The sequence below is a fragment of the Orcinus orca genome, chromosome 6 (genome assembly GCF_937001465.1).
Source record: "Orcinus orca chromosome 6, mOrcOrc1.1, whole genome shotgun sequence".
NCBI classification, from domain to species: domain Eukaryota; kingdom Metazoa; phylum Chordata; class Mammalia; order Artiodactyla; family Delphinidae; genus Orcinus; species Orcinus orca.
Window position 1 is genome coordinate 37,076,806 of NC_064564.1, and position 17,032 is coordinate 37,093,837.

The following is a 17,032-nucleotide window of genomic DNA, read 5'->3' on the forward strand; positions in this document are numbered from 1 at the left end:
ACACCTGCTTAATTTCTTTTAAACTTGATGATAAGAAAACAAAACTAAAACCTCACAGCTCTTAATTTATTTCCCTAACTGGTTGTAATAATTTTACATTCCTTAACAGCTACTATAAACAGCAGCAAACATGATCCATGCCCTTGAAAAAAAGTAAATGGCAGTATTCATTAAGAATATATTTATAGTGCGTTTACATGCAGTCAAAACAGAAGGGGGTGTATCAGTATTTTACCTTTCTGACACATTACTTTGGCTCAGATAAAACATTCCGTCTCTGCCTTCAGTGGCCCGTTTAGCATTACCATTTTTGTGACTATATGTACGCACATTACAAAAAAAGCAAGAAATAAATTAGCATGCTATTTTGTTCGCTGCAGCACTAGGTATCTGATTTACTGAGGCAGGGCCACAAAGCGGAATTTCGTTGTGTTCTGGGAGCCCAGCTGTGATAGCTGCTTGTCTTCACCTTCTTATTATGGACTCTCCTTGAGGTGAGGAAAAGGCTTTTTACCGCGGTCCCCAGGGTCCAGTGCCACCCCGGTACCACGTGGGTCGGAGGTACCGGGGTGGCATGGTGCTGGTCCTGTGCTGCTGAAAGCCTCCTAAGAGGGGGGGCGTGGGCTCCGGCTTAGTTCTGGGAAAAGGTGTTGTCTCTAACTGGGAGCTTACAGGAAGGTGACCTGCGGGACATAGGCAGCCGCCCAAAGAACCATTTGGTTGGGTAGGCTGACAGCTGTAGGGGACCACAGCCGTCATCGCGCACAAGCCCTTCTCCAGACTCTGGGCCCGGCCTTCCCGCCCCCAAACAACGGCGCGTGCGCCCCGCCCTCCCCCCTGCGCGCGCTCCCTCCTTCTCCACGCGCACTCCCCAACCCCGCTCCTGCCCGCGCGCGCCCCGCCCTCCCCGCGGCGCGCGCCCCGCCCTCCCCCGCGGCGCGCGCCCGGCCCGGCCCGCGCGCACGCGTGCCCCGCCCTCCCTCCCGCCCGGCGCGCGCGAGCCGGCTGGCTGAGGAGTGCGGTGGGCGGGGCGCCGCGCTGACGTTGCCCGGGATGCGGGCAGGGTCCGCCGCCGCCTCCTCTTCTGCCACCGGGGTTTGTATGAAAACACCCGGCGGCGGGCGGTGAGGCATCCGCCGGGCCCCCGGAGAGCATCGGCCCGCGCTGCCGACGCTGAGCCGGGTGCTGCACCTTTACCCAGTCCCTGCCAGCGCCCCATCCTGAGCCGGTGAGCGCCCTGCCGCCGTCAGCGCGACCGGGCCGGCAGCCCCTCGGCTGCGGTTAGCCCGCCCGCCCGCCACCCCTCCTATCTTCTCATCCGCGGCATCCTGGGGGCTGGGGAGGCCGGGGAGGAGCGACCCCGGGCCCGCCCCGGTCTGCGTCCTGCGATCCCTCAGCCCCTTACCTGTCAGGTTGTGTAACCCGTGTCTTTCGGGGGGTGGACCGGGTCTTGAGGGGAACCCCTGATGGGTGGGGCCTTTGGCCGGTTTCTGGAAAACGCCCCGCCCCCACCCATGGAGGCTCGGTCGTCCCTGCTCCAGTCCCCGCGGAGGGTGCCCGGCGCGGTCTCCGGGCAGAGACGGCCCCCTGCCCTGCTCTCCCTTTCTCTCGGCGGTGACCGCGCGGGTGGCTGCGGTACAGCGCGGAGCGGAGCCGAGGGGCGGCGGGCAGGGGCCGGGCGCACACCCCACCTCCCCAGCCGCCCCAGCTCCCAGCCCCTAGGTGCGCCGGGCTTCAGGGTGGGCTGTGGTGTGACGTCGGCGATGGCTGGGCTTGCTCCCTCTCAGGGGGTAGCTTGGCCTGAAGTGTGTTCTCTGCTTACAACTTGGCGCCCTGTGGGTTTGATTTGAACCTGAATCAGATCGCACTAGATGACAGTGCAGAGTTTCCCTCCAGCCTTCCTTCCTGAGTTGGGGGTTCTTCATGCAAGTGTTCAGGGACTCCTACAACCCAACGCAAAGGCTTGCTGGGCTCAATGGTTGTTTCCCTCCTGTGCCTTTAAGCCTTTTAAAGTACCAGTGCAGTTTTGAATTGGTTCGTTTCCTTTCCTGGGCATTTACTCATCACAGAATAGAGTTTTACACATCGTTGTGAATGTTGATAACTTAAAGCCCATTTCTCATTTTAAGATAGCTTCCTCAAGTGCTTGCAGGTCTAGCACTGCGATGACCTAATATGTTGTAAGACTCAGTCGAAATTTTCTTTGGCAATATTAATTCTGTGTGGTCTTTTTTTCAGGTATTCAAAATTGTAGCAGTGTTTATGATGTACGACAGTTTGTAGGTAGAAGGGACTTTAATAGTCTTCTGGATCACTCATTTTCACTTACCATTTATGTTCTTGTTGGAATCTTTTTTTTTTTTTTTTTCGGTACGCGGGCCTCTCACTGTTGTGGCCTCTCCTGCTGCGGAGCACGGGCTCCGGACGCACAGGCTCAGCGGCCATGGCTCACGGGCCCAGCCGCTCCGCGGCATGTGGGATCTTCCCGGACTGGGGCACGAACCCGTGTCCCCCGCATCGGCAGGTGGACTCTCAGCCACTGCGCCACCAGGGAAGCCCCCGTGTTGGAATCTTTATGTAAATCAGGTTATCTCATTCTTTGTTAACCTCTGAATTCGTTCTATAAATTGTCTTTTTTTCCCCCTGAGAAAACCAGAAAGTGGTTTTTGTAATTGTATTGTGGAATGTTTTCAGTTCAGCAGGCCAAAAAAGTAGTAGTTTATTTAAGGCACTTTATATGGTACATATTTTAAAACGTGTGCCAAATGTTAAAATCAAACAAAACCCTGAAAGATCTGTAAGCATTTTCTTATGTAATTGCTGTGAGATAGTTAGCAGTGCCTTATCCACTCCTTATTTCTCATCCTTAAGGATGAGTTGTAACATGACTTGTTCTGTTTCCCATTCCACTTTGCTTGAATTAATTTCTACAGTGAAGTTATAGGTTCATTTTTTAAAAAATTTATTTATTTTATTTATTTTATTTTTGGCTGCACTGTGTCTTTGTTGCTGTGCGAGGGCTTTCTCTAGTTGCGGTGAGCGGGGGCTACTCTTCGTTGCGGTGCGAGGGCTTCTCATTGCGGTGGCTTCTCTTGTTGCAGAGCACGGGCTCTAGGCGCGGGCTTCAGTAGTTGTGGCGGATTCTTAACCACTGTGCCACCAGGGAAGCCCTAGGTTCATTTTTAATGACCTCAAAACTCTGCCTTGAATTGCTTCAACACATACTTAGAACTGCAGTCTCACTCTGAACACTGAAATGAAAAGTATAGACATAGAGCTACATTTAAATGTATAGTGTAATCTGAACTTTTGTAAATGCAGTTTTTATAAAGCTTTTTTAGTTGACTTGAATTGAGGCATTATTCTCTTTGGAATAGTCTAGCTAGATTCTTATATAATAACGGTTTTATTTTCAATAGTTGAAGAAAAAGAGGTCCAAGACGTGTGAAATCATCTAATTTGTATCATATTCTATATCTTGGACAAAAAAAAAAATCTCTTCCACAGTTTCACCTTCCAAAATCTACTTTTCTTGCTTGAAGCCCCTTAATACCTGGAAGTTGAACAGTGCATGGGTAGTAATGGATGACCTGTCAGAGGGCTTTCTGCAAATTGGGAGCTTCTCTTAGGCAGTAGGTCTCAGTGTAAACAACAGAAATTGTCAACAGTGGACACTGAATTTAAACTTTATATATTATTGTTGGTTACTGTGCCTCTGTGTACTACAGTGTAGTGGCTAAGGGGCTGGCCCTCAGAGCCAGACAGGCTGGAATTGAATCCTGGCTTTGCTTTGAGCAAGTTATTTATCTTCTTTGTGCTTCAATTTTCTCAACTCCAAAAAGAGCTAATTATGGTGTATACTCTTAAGATGATCTTGAATATTAAATGAGTTAACACATCTAAAGTGCTTAGCCCACAATGCCTGGCACATAGTAAATGCTCAGTAAATATTGCTAGTGTTTTTCCTCAGTGCAAGGGATCTAGTAAGCCGAAAAGGGGCTTTGGGCTGATCGAGCACTGTTATTCCAGATTAATTCCACGATGACCCATTTGCTCTGTTGGGGCTAAGTGAGAGCTTAGTGTTACTGTCCTGGCTTGGAAGCATGTAATTTATTTAGTTTAGAACAGCTAGACCCTGAGCTGGGTGCCCTGAGATGCTGCCGGAGAGTGGCTGTAGTATCCCTGTTTGTCCCTTCTGACAGAACCTTGGATTGTCTCCCTCATGGTGGTGGTGGCTGCTATTTTAATCACCTGTTTTTGAGTTTGTGATTGCATGTTTCTTTGGCTGTCATGTGCAGCTATCAAAAATATTATCTATCAAACTATTAATGGATATATTTATGTGTTTATCTGATCAACATATTGCATGTTTCCAGGATATACAAAATCACTTTCATCTAAGCATTCTTTTTTTTTTTAAATTCTGTATTGATGTTACTTAGAATGAGGTTAATTTTGATTTGCCATTGTGTTCCTTTTCAGTTTTCATGTAATTTTCCTAGGAAAACTAAAAAAAAGTTTTTTAAATGTACTTCTTGTTCTTTTTGGTTTGCAGGGATCTGATATTAATACTCTGTTCTTTACATCAGGTGCTTTCAAATGTTTGGTCTCAGGACCCTTTTATACTCTTAAAAAATTATTGAGCACCACAAAAAGCTTTTTAAAGCAAAGATGCAAAATTTTTATTAATTCACTTAAAATGATCATTATAAACCCATTACATGTTAATATAAACATATTTTTTTAGTGAAAGATGACTATTTTTCAAGAATAAATAAAGGAGTGAGAAGACTGGCATTCTAGATTTTGTAAATCTCTAATGTCTGGTTTAATAGAAACAGCGGGATTCTCATATCTGCTTCTGCATTCAGTCTATTGCAATATATTGTTTGGGTTGAAGTATATATACAGAGAGAAATCCAGCCTTACACAGTTAATGGCTGAAAAAGGAAGGGATATTTTGATAGCTTCCAGATAATTATGGATATACTTGTTTGGTACTACATCAAAACTCAGCATATGACAGTTTTTAGTGAGTTATATAAAGGTTTGGAATGAACCTCCCCAAAATGTGCCACTTGTGAGTGTGGATTATTTTGAGCTAAAGGCAATTGGGAAACTGCCTGTTCAAGGGAAACTACTGCCCCTTCCTTAACTACCTAGAAGAATTTAAATTGGGGATTTTTCCCAGAAAAAGAGTTATTACCAGCGATAAATTTTTTTTTTTTAACATCTTTATTGGGGTGTAATTGCTTTACAATGGTGTGTTAGTTTCTGCTTTATAACAAAGTGAATCAGTCATACATAAACATATGTTCCCATATGTCTTCCCTGACCAGCGATAAATTTTATCCTAGTGGCCCCATCTATATGGCAGACAAACATCGTATTGTCAAACATCTGCTCTTCTTATTGTCCTGTGAATGACCTTAGTTCTTGGAAGCCCCAGTCCCCTATCCCATTCTGTAGCTCAGGATGACATACACACTTCATTTTACCTTTCTGTCTTTGAAACTCTGATGTATGTAGGGTCTGTGACCCTTCATGTGGTTGGGATTCCCATACATATGAATTAAATTTGCTTTTCTCCTGTTAATCTGTCTCATGCCAATTTAATTCTTAGAGCAGCCAGAATAACCTAGAAGAAGGGTAGAGGAAAGTTTTCTTCCTCCCTGACAGTTGCAGTATGGAATCTGAAATCATAACATTGGACTTTTTAATAATGTTATGTTAAAATCTGTTGGTCTGAACTTAGAGTGGACCTAATGCCCATGCCTGAATTTATAACATCATGCCCTGGTCATTTGTAAATATTGGTTCAGTGAGTTACTTTTCATTACAAAATATTAAAAAAATCATGTTTGTTAATATCAATATCACCACCTATTCCATCAGAAACAAGTTATTGGGAAGCTGTCCCAGTTGTGACATGATGGTGGTTATGAGTTTTCCAAAAATCTGATTTTTGCTTGAAAGCTCAGATTTTATCATTGGCAACAAATATGATTGTAAGTTGTTTCCTGTAAGTGACAAATAGACTTCATTCATTTCTGAGCAAACCTCTGCCAAAATACCTAAGTCATTCTTTTAAGTAAAGGTGGTGTTTAATGAAAAAGGCTAATTCAAGCTCTCAATTCAGTTACAGAAGCACTTTTCCTTGAGACAGCTGTCAAGCATTATAATTTACTATATAGCAAGAAAGGCTTCATGCATACTTAACCACTTTTTCACATAGAACATTAAAAGAATATGTATGCAAGGGCCAAGATTTAATAAAATTAATATCTCTTTTACTATTTCAGGGACATTCTTAAGTGAAACAGACTTTTTTATAATTGCTGGTGCTTGATGGTGAAAATACAATCACTAATAACAGTACAGTTTGGTGCCACCATTATAATTTGTTCCAAGGTGCCAGAAATTTTACACACCATTGCTTTTGGACTATTAGTGTAAATGCTAATATAGTTAAAAAGGCTAATAATGTTTTGGTATTATTATAAAAATAGCTTTGACCTCGTGGACCCCCTAAAAGGGTGTTGGGACCCCAGGGTTTCACAGACCACACTTTGAGGACTTACAGTATAAATCATAGGGGATTTCTACCAAACTTTGATTAGGAAGGAAAGTGGTAGTAACTATTTCTAGTCTATTTTTGCTTCAGACTTTTGGGTCCCTGTAAAGGCCTTCTTTAAAAAAAAACATTTAAGCAGAGTCAAGGTTATTCATAGAAAGTTGAGAGGTTTCTTAGGGTTTTAGTCAAGTGCTGATACAAGGGGGCTATATTATTAGTATTCTGAAATTACACTATCTTAAGATTTGGTTGTACATTTCCACATAAATGTTCAAATCTAATTTTTTTTGGATTTTACATATTAGACAAATATAGTGAAGGCATAGTATGGAAAACTCGCTTGATAACCCAGCTCATAAGCTGGAAAAAAAAAAGACAAACTACTTAGCTCCCTTCATTTCTCATTTAATTCATGCTGAGGATGAACCATCCTAAGGGGAGGTGACCAGTACTTGCTGTCTTTGTGTCACATCTTTTCCCTATGGGGAAAATGATTTACGATTATGATTATAAGGGTATAGGTTACATTGGGAATAATAATAATAATAATGTCAATGAAGGATTTATGGTAGAATAATAGTAATAAAAATGTTAACACTGTCCACATATAATAGAGTTTAATGAATTGAAAAGAATGCTATTTTTTTTTTGTGGTACGCGGGCCTCTCACTGTTGCGGCCTCTGCCGTTGGACGCACAGGCTCAGCGGCCATGGCTCACGGGCCAAACCGCTCCGCGCCATGTGGGATCTTCCCAGACCGGGGCACGAACCCTTGTCCCCTGCATCGGCAGGCAGACTCTCAACCAACCACTGCGCCACCAGGGAAGCCCCAAAAGAATGCTATTTTTGACAAAAACTCCAGATTTGTTAATTTGTGGTAGGCACAGCTTCTTGTTGAATGTAGCAGAAGTGACTGATGATAGTTGATGCAAGACAGCTAACTTCCCTGAGGAGCTTCTCTCCTAATTTACAGAGTGAAAGAATTTGACTTCCACAAGGTCTTTGAAGCCTGCTACAATTCTGGGGTTCTGGGATTTTTTCTTTGTCTTGAAAATGTCTCTTTCATCTGTTAATTTCATCTCATCAGTTTTAATTTTTTTTTAAATTAAATTAAATTTAAATTTTTTTCCTCTTTAACAGATTTTTTTTTTGGTCCAGATTTTCTTTTATTTCTTTATACAGCAGGTTCTTATTAGTCTTCCTTTTTTTTTTTTTTTCCTTACGCGGGCCTCTCGCTGTTGTGGCCTCTCCCGTTGCGGAGCACAGGCTCTGGACACACAGGCTCAGCGGCAATGGCTCACGGGTCCGGCCGCTCCGCGGCATGTGGGATCTTCCCGGTCTGGGGCACGAACCCGTGTTCCCTGCATCGGCAGGCGGACTCTCAACCACTGCGCCACCAGGGAAGCCCTAGTCTTCCATTTTATACACATCAGTGTATAAATGTCAATCCCAATTGCCCAATTCATCACACTACCACCCCCACCCCCTGCCGCTTTCCCCTCTTGGTATCCATACGTTTGTTCTCTACATCTGTGTCTCCACTTCTGTCCTGCAAATTGGTTCATCTGTACAGTTTTTCTAGGTTCCACATATATGCGTTAATATACGATATTTGTTTTTCTCCTTCTGACTTACTTCACTCTGTGACAGCCTCTAGATCCATCCATATTCTCTACAAATCACCCAATTTCGTTCCTTTTTATGGCTGAGTAATACTCCATTGTATATATGTACCACATCTTCTTTATCCATTCGTCTGTTGATGGGCATTTAGGTTGCTTCCATGACCTGGCTATTGTAAATAGTGCTTCAATGAACATTGGGGTGCATGTGTCTTTGAATTATGGTTTTCTCTGGGTATATGCCCAGTAGTGGGATTGCTGGATCGTATGGTAATTCTATTTTTAGTTTCTTAAGGAAGCTCCATACTGTTCTCCATAGTGGCTGTATCAATTTACATTCCCACCAAGAGTGCAAGAGGGTTCCCTTTTCTCCACACCCTCTCCAGCATTTGTTGTTTGTAGATTTTCTGATGATGCCCATTCTAACTGGTGTGAGGTGATACCTCATTGTAGTTTTGATTTGCATTTCTCTAATAATTACTGATGTTGAGTAGGTTTTCATGTGCTTCTTGGCCATCTGTATGTCTTCTTTGGAGAAATGTCTATTTAGTACTTCTGCCCATTTCTGGATTGGGTTGTTTGTTTTTTTAATATTGAGCTGCATGAGCTGTTTATATATTTGGGAGATTAATCCTTTGTCCATTGACTCATTTGGAAATATTTTCTCCCATTCTGAGGGTTGTCTTTTCATCTTGTTTATGGTTTCCTGTGCTGTGCAAAAGCTTTTAAGTTTCATTAGGTCCCATTTGCTTATTTTTGTTTTTCTTTCCATTACTCTAGGAGGTGGATCAAAAAAGATCTTGCTTTGATTTATGTCAAAGAGTGTTCTTCCTATGTTTTCCTCTAAGAGTTTTATAGTGTCCGGTCTTACATTTAGGTCTATAATCCATTTTGAGTTTATTTTTGTGTATGGTGTTATGGAGTGTTCTAATTTCATTCTTTTACATGTAGCTGTCCAGTTTTCCCAGCACCACTTATTGAAGAGACTGTCTTTTCTCCATTGTATATCCTTGCCTCCTTTGTCATAGATTAGTTGACCATAGGTGCATGGGTTTATCTCTGGGCTTTCTATCTTGTTCCATTGATCTATATTTCTGTTTTTGTGCCAGTACCATATTATCTTGATTACTGTAGCTCTGTAGTATAGTCTGAAGTCAGGGAGTCTGATTCCTCCAGCTCCATTTTTTTCCTTCAAGACTCCTTTGGCTATTCGGGGTCTTTTGTGTCTCCATACAAATTTTAAGATTTTTTGTTCTAGTTCTGTAAAAAATGCCATTGGTAATTCGATAGGGATTGCATTGAATCTGTAGATTGCTTTGGGTAGTATAGTCATTTTCACAATATTGATTCTTCCAATCCAAGAACATGGTATATCTCTCCATCTGTTGGTATCGTCTTTAATTTGTTTCATCAGTGTCTTATAGTTTTCTGCATGCAGGTCTTTTGTCTCCCTAGGTAGGTTTATTCCTAGGTATTTGCAATGGTAAATGGGAATGTTTCCTTAATTTCTCTTTCAGATTTTTCATCATTAGTGTATAGGAATGCAAGAGATTTCTGTCTATTAATTTTGTATCCTGCTACATTACCAAATTCATTGATTAGGTCCAGTAGTTTTCTGGTGGTATCTTTAGGATTCTCTATGTATAGTATCATGTCATCTGCAAACAGTGACAGTTTTACTTCTTTTCCAATTTGTATTCCTTTTATTTCTTTTTCTTCTCTGATTGCCATGGCTAGGACTTCCAAAATAATGTTGAATGATAGTGTTGACAGTGGACATCCTTGTCTTGTTCTTGATCTTAGAGGAAATGCTTTCAGTTTTTCACCATTGAGAATGATGTTTGCTGTGGGTTTGTCGTATATGGCCTTTGTTATGTTGAGGTAGGTTCCCTCTATGCCTATTTTCTGGAGAGTTTTTATCATAAATGGGTGTTGAATTTTGTCAAAAGCTTTTTCTGCATCTATTGAGATGATCATATGGTTTTTATTCAATTTGTTAGTATGGTGTATCACATTGATTGATTTGCATATATTGAAGAATCCTTGCATCTCTGGGATCAATCCCACTTGATCGTGGTGTATGATCATTTTAATGTGTTGTTGGATTCTGTTTGCTAGTATTTTGTTGAGGGTTTTTGCATCTATATTCATCAGTGATATTGGTCTTTAATTTTCTTTTCTTGTAGTTTCTTTGACTGGTTTTGGTATCAGAGTGCTGGTGGTCTCATAGAATGTTTGGGAGTGTTCCTTTCTCTGTAATGTTTTGGAAGAATTTGAGAAAGATGGGTGTTAGCTCTTCTTTAAATGTTTGATAGAATTCACCTGTGAAGCCATCTGGTACTGAACTTTTGTTTGTTGGAAGATTTTTAGTCACAGTTTAAATTTCATTACTTGTGATTGGTCTGTTCATATTTTCTATTTCTTCCTGGTTCAGTCTTGGAAGGTTATACCTTTCTAAGAATTTGTCCATTTCTTCCAGGTTGTCCATTTTATTGGCATAGATTTGCTTGTAGTAGTCTCTTAGGATGCTTTGTATTTTTGAGGTTTCTGTTGGAACTTCTCCTTTTCATTCCTAATTTTATTGATTTGAGTCCTCTCCCTGTTTTTCTTGATGAGTCTGGCTAATGGTTTATCAATTTTATTTATCTTCTCGAAGAACCAGCTTTTAGTTTTATTGATCTTTGCTATTGTTTTCTTTGTTTCTATTTCATTTATTTCTGCTCTGATCTTTATGATTTCTTTCCTTCTGCTACCTTTGGGTTTTGTTTGTTCTTCTTTCTCTAGTTCCTTTAGGTGTAAGGTTAGATTGTTTATTTGAGATTTTTTTTGTTTTTTGAGATAGGCTTGTACTGCTATAAACTTCCCTCTTAGAACTGCTTTTGCTGCATCCCGTAGGTTTTGGATTGTCACGTTTTCATTGTCATTTGTCTCTTGGTATTTTTTAAAATTTCCTCCTTGATTTCTTCAGTGATCTCTTGGTTATTTAGTAACGTATTGTTTAGCCTGCATGTGTTTGTGTTTTTTACATTTTTTTCCCTGTAATTCACTTCTAATCTCATAGCACTGTGGTCAAAAAAGATGCTTGATATGATTTCAGTTTTCTTAAATTTACTGAGGCTTGATTTGTGGCCCAAGATGTGATCTATCCTGGAGAATGTTCCATGTGCACTTGAGAAGAAAGTGTAATCTGCTGTTTTTGGATGGAATGTCCTATAAATATCAATTAAATCTACCTAGTCTATTGTGTCATTTAAAGCTTGTGTTTCCTTATTAATTTTCTGTTTGGATGATCTGTCCATTGGTGTAAGTGAGGTGTTAAAGTCCCCCAGTATTATTGTGTTACTGTCAGTTTCCTCTTTTATAGCTGTTAGCAGTTGCCTTATGTATTGAGGTGCTCCTATGTTGGGTGCATATATATTTATAATTGTTATATCTTCTTTGGGGATTGATCCGTTGATCATTATGTAGTGTCCTTCCTAGTCTCTTGTAACATTCTTTATTTTAAAGTCTATTTTATCTGATATGAGTATTGGTACTCTAGCTTTCTTTTTGTGCGTGTGTGTGTGTGTGTGTGTGGGGGGTACGCGAGCCTCTCACTGTTGTGGCCTCTCCCGTTGCGGAGCACAGGCTCCGGACGCGCAGGCTCAGTGGCCATGGCTCACGGGCCCAGCTGCTCTGCGGCACTCGGGATCATCCCGGACCGGGGCACGAACCCGTGTCCCCTTCATCGGCAGGCAGACTCTCAACCACTGCGCCACCAGGGAAGCCCTCTAGCTTTCTTTTGATTTCCATTTGCATGGAATATCTTTTTCCATCCCCTCATTTTCAGTCTGTATGTGTCCCTAGGTCTGAAGTGGGTCTCTTGTAGACAGCATATATATGGGTCTTGTTTTTGTATCCATTCAGCCAGTCTATGTCTTTTGGTTGGAGCATTTAATCCATTCACGTTTAAGGTAGTTATCGATATATATGTTCCTATTACCATTTTCTTAGTTGTTATGGGTTTGTTTTTGTAGGTCCTTTTCTTCTCTTGTGTTTCCTAATTAGAGAAGTTCCTTTAGCATTTGTTGTAGAGCTGGTTTGGTGGTGCTGAATTCTCTTAGCTTTTGCTTGTCTGTAAAGCTTTTGATTTCTTCATCAAATCTGAATGAGATCCTTGCCGGGTAGAGTAATCTTGGTTGTGGTTTATTCCCTTTCATCACTTTAAATATGTCCTGCCACTCCCTTCTGGTTTGTAGAGTTTCTGCTGAGAAATCAGCTGTTAACCTTATGGGAGTTCCCTTGTATGTTGTCATTTTTCCCTTGCTGCTTTCAGTAATTTTTCTTTGTCTTTAATTTTTGCCAATTTGATTTTTATGTGTCTCGGCATGTTTCTCCTTGGGTTTATCCTGTATGGGACTCTCTGCGCTTCTTGGACTTTGGTGGCTATTTCCTTTCCCACGTTAGGGAAGTTTTTGACTGTAATCTCTCAAATATTTTCTGGGGTCCTTTCTCTCTTGTCTCCTTCTGGGGCCGCTATAATGCGAATGTTGTTGTGTTTAATGTTGTCTCAGAGGTCTCTTAGGCTGTCTTCATTTCTTTTCATTCTTTTCTCTCTATTCTGTTCCGTGGCAGTGAATTCCACCAGTCTGTCTTCCAGGTCACTTATTCGTTCTTCTGCCTCAGTTATTCTGCTATTGATTCCTTCTAGTGTAGTTTTCATTTCAGTTATTGTATTGTTATCTCTGTTTGTTCTTTAATTCTTCTAGATCTTTGTTAAACATTTCTTGCATTTTCTCGATCTTTGCCTCCATTCCTTTTCCGAGGTCCTGGATCATCTTCCCTATCATTTTTCTGAATTCTTTTTCTGGAAGGTTGCCTATCTCCACTTCATTTAGTTGTTTTTCTGGGGTTTTATCTTGTCCCTTCATCTGGTACATAGCCCTCTGCCTTTTCATCTCCTTTATCTTTCTGTGAATGTGGTTTTTGTTCCATAGCCTGCAGGATTTTAGTTTTTTTGCTTCTGCTGTCTGCCCTCTGATGGATGAGCCTATCTAAGAGGCTTGTACAAGTTTCCTGATGGGAGGGACTGGTGGTGGGTAGAGCTGGGTGTTGCTCTGGTGGGCAGAGCTGAGTAAAACTTTAATCCTCTTGTCTGCTGATGGGTGGGGCTGGGTTCCCTCTTTGTTAGTTGTTTGGCCTGGGGTGACCCAACATTGGAGCTTATCCGTGCTCTTTGGTGGTGCTAATGTCGGACTCTGGGAAGGCTCTCGCCCAGGAGTACTTCCCAGAAATTCTGCTGCCTGTGTCCTTGTCCTCACAGTGAGCCACAGCCACCCCCCACCTCTGCAGAAGACCCTCCAACACTAGCAGGTAAGTCTGGTTCAATCTCCTATGGGGTCACTGCTCCTTCCCCTGGGTCCCAGTGTACACACTACTTTGTTTGTGCCCTCCAAGAGTGGAGTCTCTGTTTCCCCCAGTCCTGTCGAAGTCCTGCAGTCAAATCCTGCTGGCCTTCAAAGTTTGATTCTCTAGGAATTCCTCCTCCCCTTGCCGGACCCCCAGGTTGGGAAGCCTGACATGGGGCTCAGAACCTTCACTCCAGTGGGTGGACTTCTGTGGTATTAGTGTTCTCCAGTTTGTGAGTCACCCACCGAGCAGTTGTGGGATTTGATTTTATTGTGATTACGCCCCTCTTACCATCTCATCGTGGCTTCTCCTTTGTGTTTGGATGTGGAGTATCTCTTTTGGTGAGTTCCATTGTCTTCCTGTCGATGATTGTTCAGCAGTTAATTGTGATTCTGGTGTTCTCAGAAGAGGCAGTGAGAGCATGTCCTTCTACTCCACCATCTAACCAGTCCCCCCCAGTTTTAATTTTGTGTTTACATTTGAAACTTATTTTTTCCAATTTTTAACATATTGACTCATTCATATTTTTGGTCCATATTTTGATTTAAAATTTCATTTTTAGAAATTATGGTAAAATATATATAACATAAGATTTAGCATTTTAATCTCTTTTTAAAATAAATGATTTTATTATTTTTTGGCTGCGTTGGGCCTTCGTTGCTGCATGTGGGCTTTCCTCTGGTTGTGGTGAGCAGGGTCTATTCTTCATTGTGGTGCACAGGCTTCTTATTGTGGTGGCTTTTCTTGTTTGGAACATGGGCTCTAGGTGCGCGGGCTTCAGTAGTTGTGGCACGCAGGCTCAGTAGTTGTGGCTTGTGGGCTCTAGAGCACAGGCTCAGTAGTTGTGGTGCCCGGGCTTAGTTGCTCCGCGGCATGTGGGATCTTCCCGGACCAGGGCTCGAACCCATGTCCCCTGAATTGGCAGGCGGATTCTTAACCACTGCGCCACCAGGGAAGCCCTTAACCATTTTTAATATACAGTTCAGTGGCATTAAGTAATTCACATTGTTGTGCAACCATTATTACCACCCATCTCTAGAACTTTTCATCTTGCAAAACTAAAACTCTTGATCCATTAAACAATAGCTGCCCATTTCTTCCGCTTCCACCTGCCCCTGGCAACTACCATTTTGTTTTTTCTCTCTCTGAATTAGACTACTTTATCTACATTATATGAATGGAATCATACACTATTTGTTCTTTTGTGATTGGCTTATTTCTTTTAGTATGGTATCTTCAAGTTTCATCTACACTGTAGCATGTGTCAGAATTTCCTTCCTTTTTAAGGCTAACATTCCATTGTATGTATATACCATATTTGTTCTTTTTTTTTTTTTTTTTTTAATCCATTGATAGTTACTTGGGTTGCTTCTACCTTTTGGCTGTTGTGAATAATGCTGCTGCTGTGTACATGGGTGTGCACATATTTCTTTGAGACCCTGCTTTTAGTTCTTTTGGGTACATACTCAGAAGTGGAATTGCTGGGTCATATGGTAATTCTATTTTTAATTTTTTGAGGAATGACCATACTGTTTCCATCACGGCTGCATCATTTTACATTCATACCAGCACCAACATTGAACAAGCGTTCCAATTTCTTTACATCCTTGTCAACACTTGTTATTTCCTATGTGTGGGTTTTTTTTGTTTTTTGTTTTTTTTTGGATAGTAGCCATCTTGATGGGTGTTAGGTGATATCTCATTGTGCTTTTGATTTGCATTTGTGCTGCTGAATTCAGTTTGCTGGTATTTTGTGGGGGATTTTTTGGATCTGTGTTCAAAGGGGTATTGGTCTGTAGTTTTCTTGTAATGTCTTTGGGTGGCTTTGGTATCAGGGCGATGCCTCATAGAATGAGTTAGGAAGTGTTCCCTCCACTTCAGTTTTTTGAAGAATTTGAGAAGGATTGATATTCTTTAAATGTTTGGTAGAGTTCACTAGTGAAGCCATCAGGTTTGGGGCTTTTCTTTGTTGGGAGCATTTTGATTACTGGCTCAATCTCCTTAATAATTATGGGTCTATTCAGATTTTCTATTTCTTTGTGACATAATAGGTTTCTAGAAATTTGTCAGTTTTACCTAGGTTATCCGCTTTGTTGGTGCACTGTTGTTCACAGTACTCTCATAAAATCTTTTTTATTTCTGTGGAATCAGTAATGTCTGCACTTTCTGATTAGTAATTTGCTTCTTTTTTCTTAATCTTCCTAAAGTTTCATCAATTTTGTTAATTTTTTGAAGAATCAACTTTTGTTTTTGTTGATTTTTCTGTATTATTTTTCTATTCACTGTTTCATTTATCTCTGCCCTAGTCTTTATTATTTTCTTCTTTCTGCTAGCTTTGGGTTTCAGCTTTTTCTAGTTCCTTAAATTGTAAAGTTAAGTTGTTGATTTGAGATCTTTCTTATTTTTTAATACATGTTTATAGCTATAAATTTCCCCCTTAGCATTACTTTCACTGCATCTAATAAATTTTGGTATGTTGTATTTTTTGTTTTCATTTGTCTTTTAAGTATTTCTAATTTCCCTTAGGATTTCTACTTTGACCCAGTGGTTGTTTAAGAGCATATTGTTTAGTTTCCACAAATTTGTGAATTTTCTAATTTTTCTTTTACTGATTTCTAAATTCATTCTGTTGTAGTTAGGAAAAATACTTTGTATGATTATCTGTCTTTAAAAATCTATTGAGACATAATTTGTGGCCTGATATATCATGTATTCTGCAGAATGTCCCACTTGTACTTGAGAAGAATGTATAATCTGTTGTTAGGTAGAATGTTCTATATATGTCTGTTATCTCTAGTTGGTTAATTGTGTTGTTCAAGTCCTCTATTTCCTTACTTATCTTCCGTCTGGTTGTTCTATCCATTATTGAGTGTAGGGTGTTGAAACTGCCAACTTATTATAGAACTGTCTATTTTCCCCTTTAATTCTGTCAGTTTTTGCTTCATATATTTTGATAGTCTGTTATTAGATGAATGTTTATAATTGCTATATCTTCTTGCTCTCTTGAGCCTTTTATTAATATATAGTGTTCTTCTTTGTATTTTATAACCTCCTTTGATTTAAAGTCTATTTTGTCTGGTATTAGTACAGCCACCCGTGATCTCTTTCGGTTACTATTTGCATGTCATATCTTTTTCCATCCTTTCACTTTCTACGCATTTGTACCTTTGTATCTAAAGTAAGTCTCTTGTAGAGAACATATAGTTGGATCATGTTTTTAAAATCCATTTTTGTCAATGTCTATTGGAGAGTTTAATCCATTTACATCTAAAGTAATTATTCATAAGGAGGAACTTTTGTCATTTTGCTATTAGTTTCTTATATGCCTGATAGCTTTTTGAGTTCCTCATGTCCTGTATATTTTGATTCCTATTGTGATATTAGTGGGAGGTGACTTAGGGCTGTGGTACTTTCCTTAAAACAAACAAAGAAACAAATAAACAAAACT

General features: G+C 40.7%; 1 protein-coding gene across 9 annotated transcripts in view; it reads left to right on the top strand.

Annotated features, from left to right (window-relative positions):
* Window positions 1-1,051: 1,051 nt before the first annotated feature.
* AGTPBP1 (ATP/GTP binding carboxypeptidase 1) overlaps window positions 1,052-17,032 on the top strand; it is a 170,316-nt gene continuing 154,335 nt past the window's right edge. For 4 of the 9 annotated variants that reach the window (XR_004478761.2, XR_007477762.1, XM_049710785.1 and 1 more), the window contains exon 1: window positions 1,057-1,228. The gene's annotated coding sequence lies outside the window, so the exon portion shown is untranslated. Of the gene's footprint in view, window positions 1,229-1,388; window positions 1,413-11,908; window positions 13,549-17,032 lie in introns of those variants that run through there. The other 5 variants (XM_033411436.2, XM_033411440.2, XM_049710786.1 and 2 more) reach the window with 4 other exon arrangements.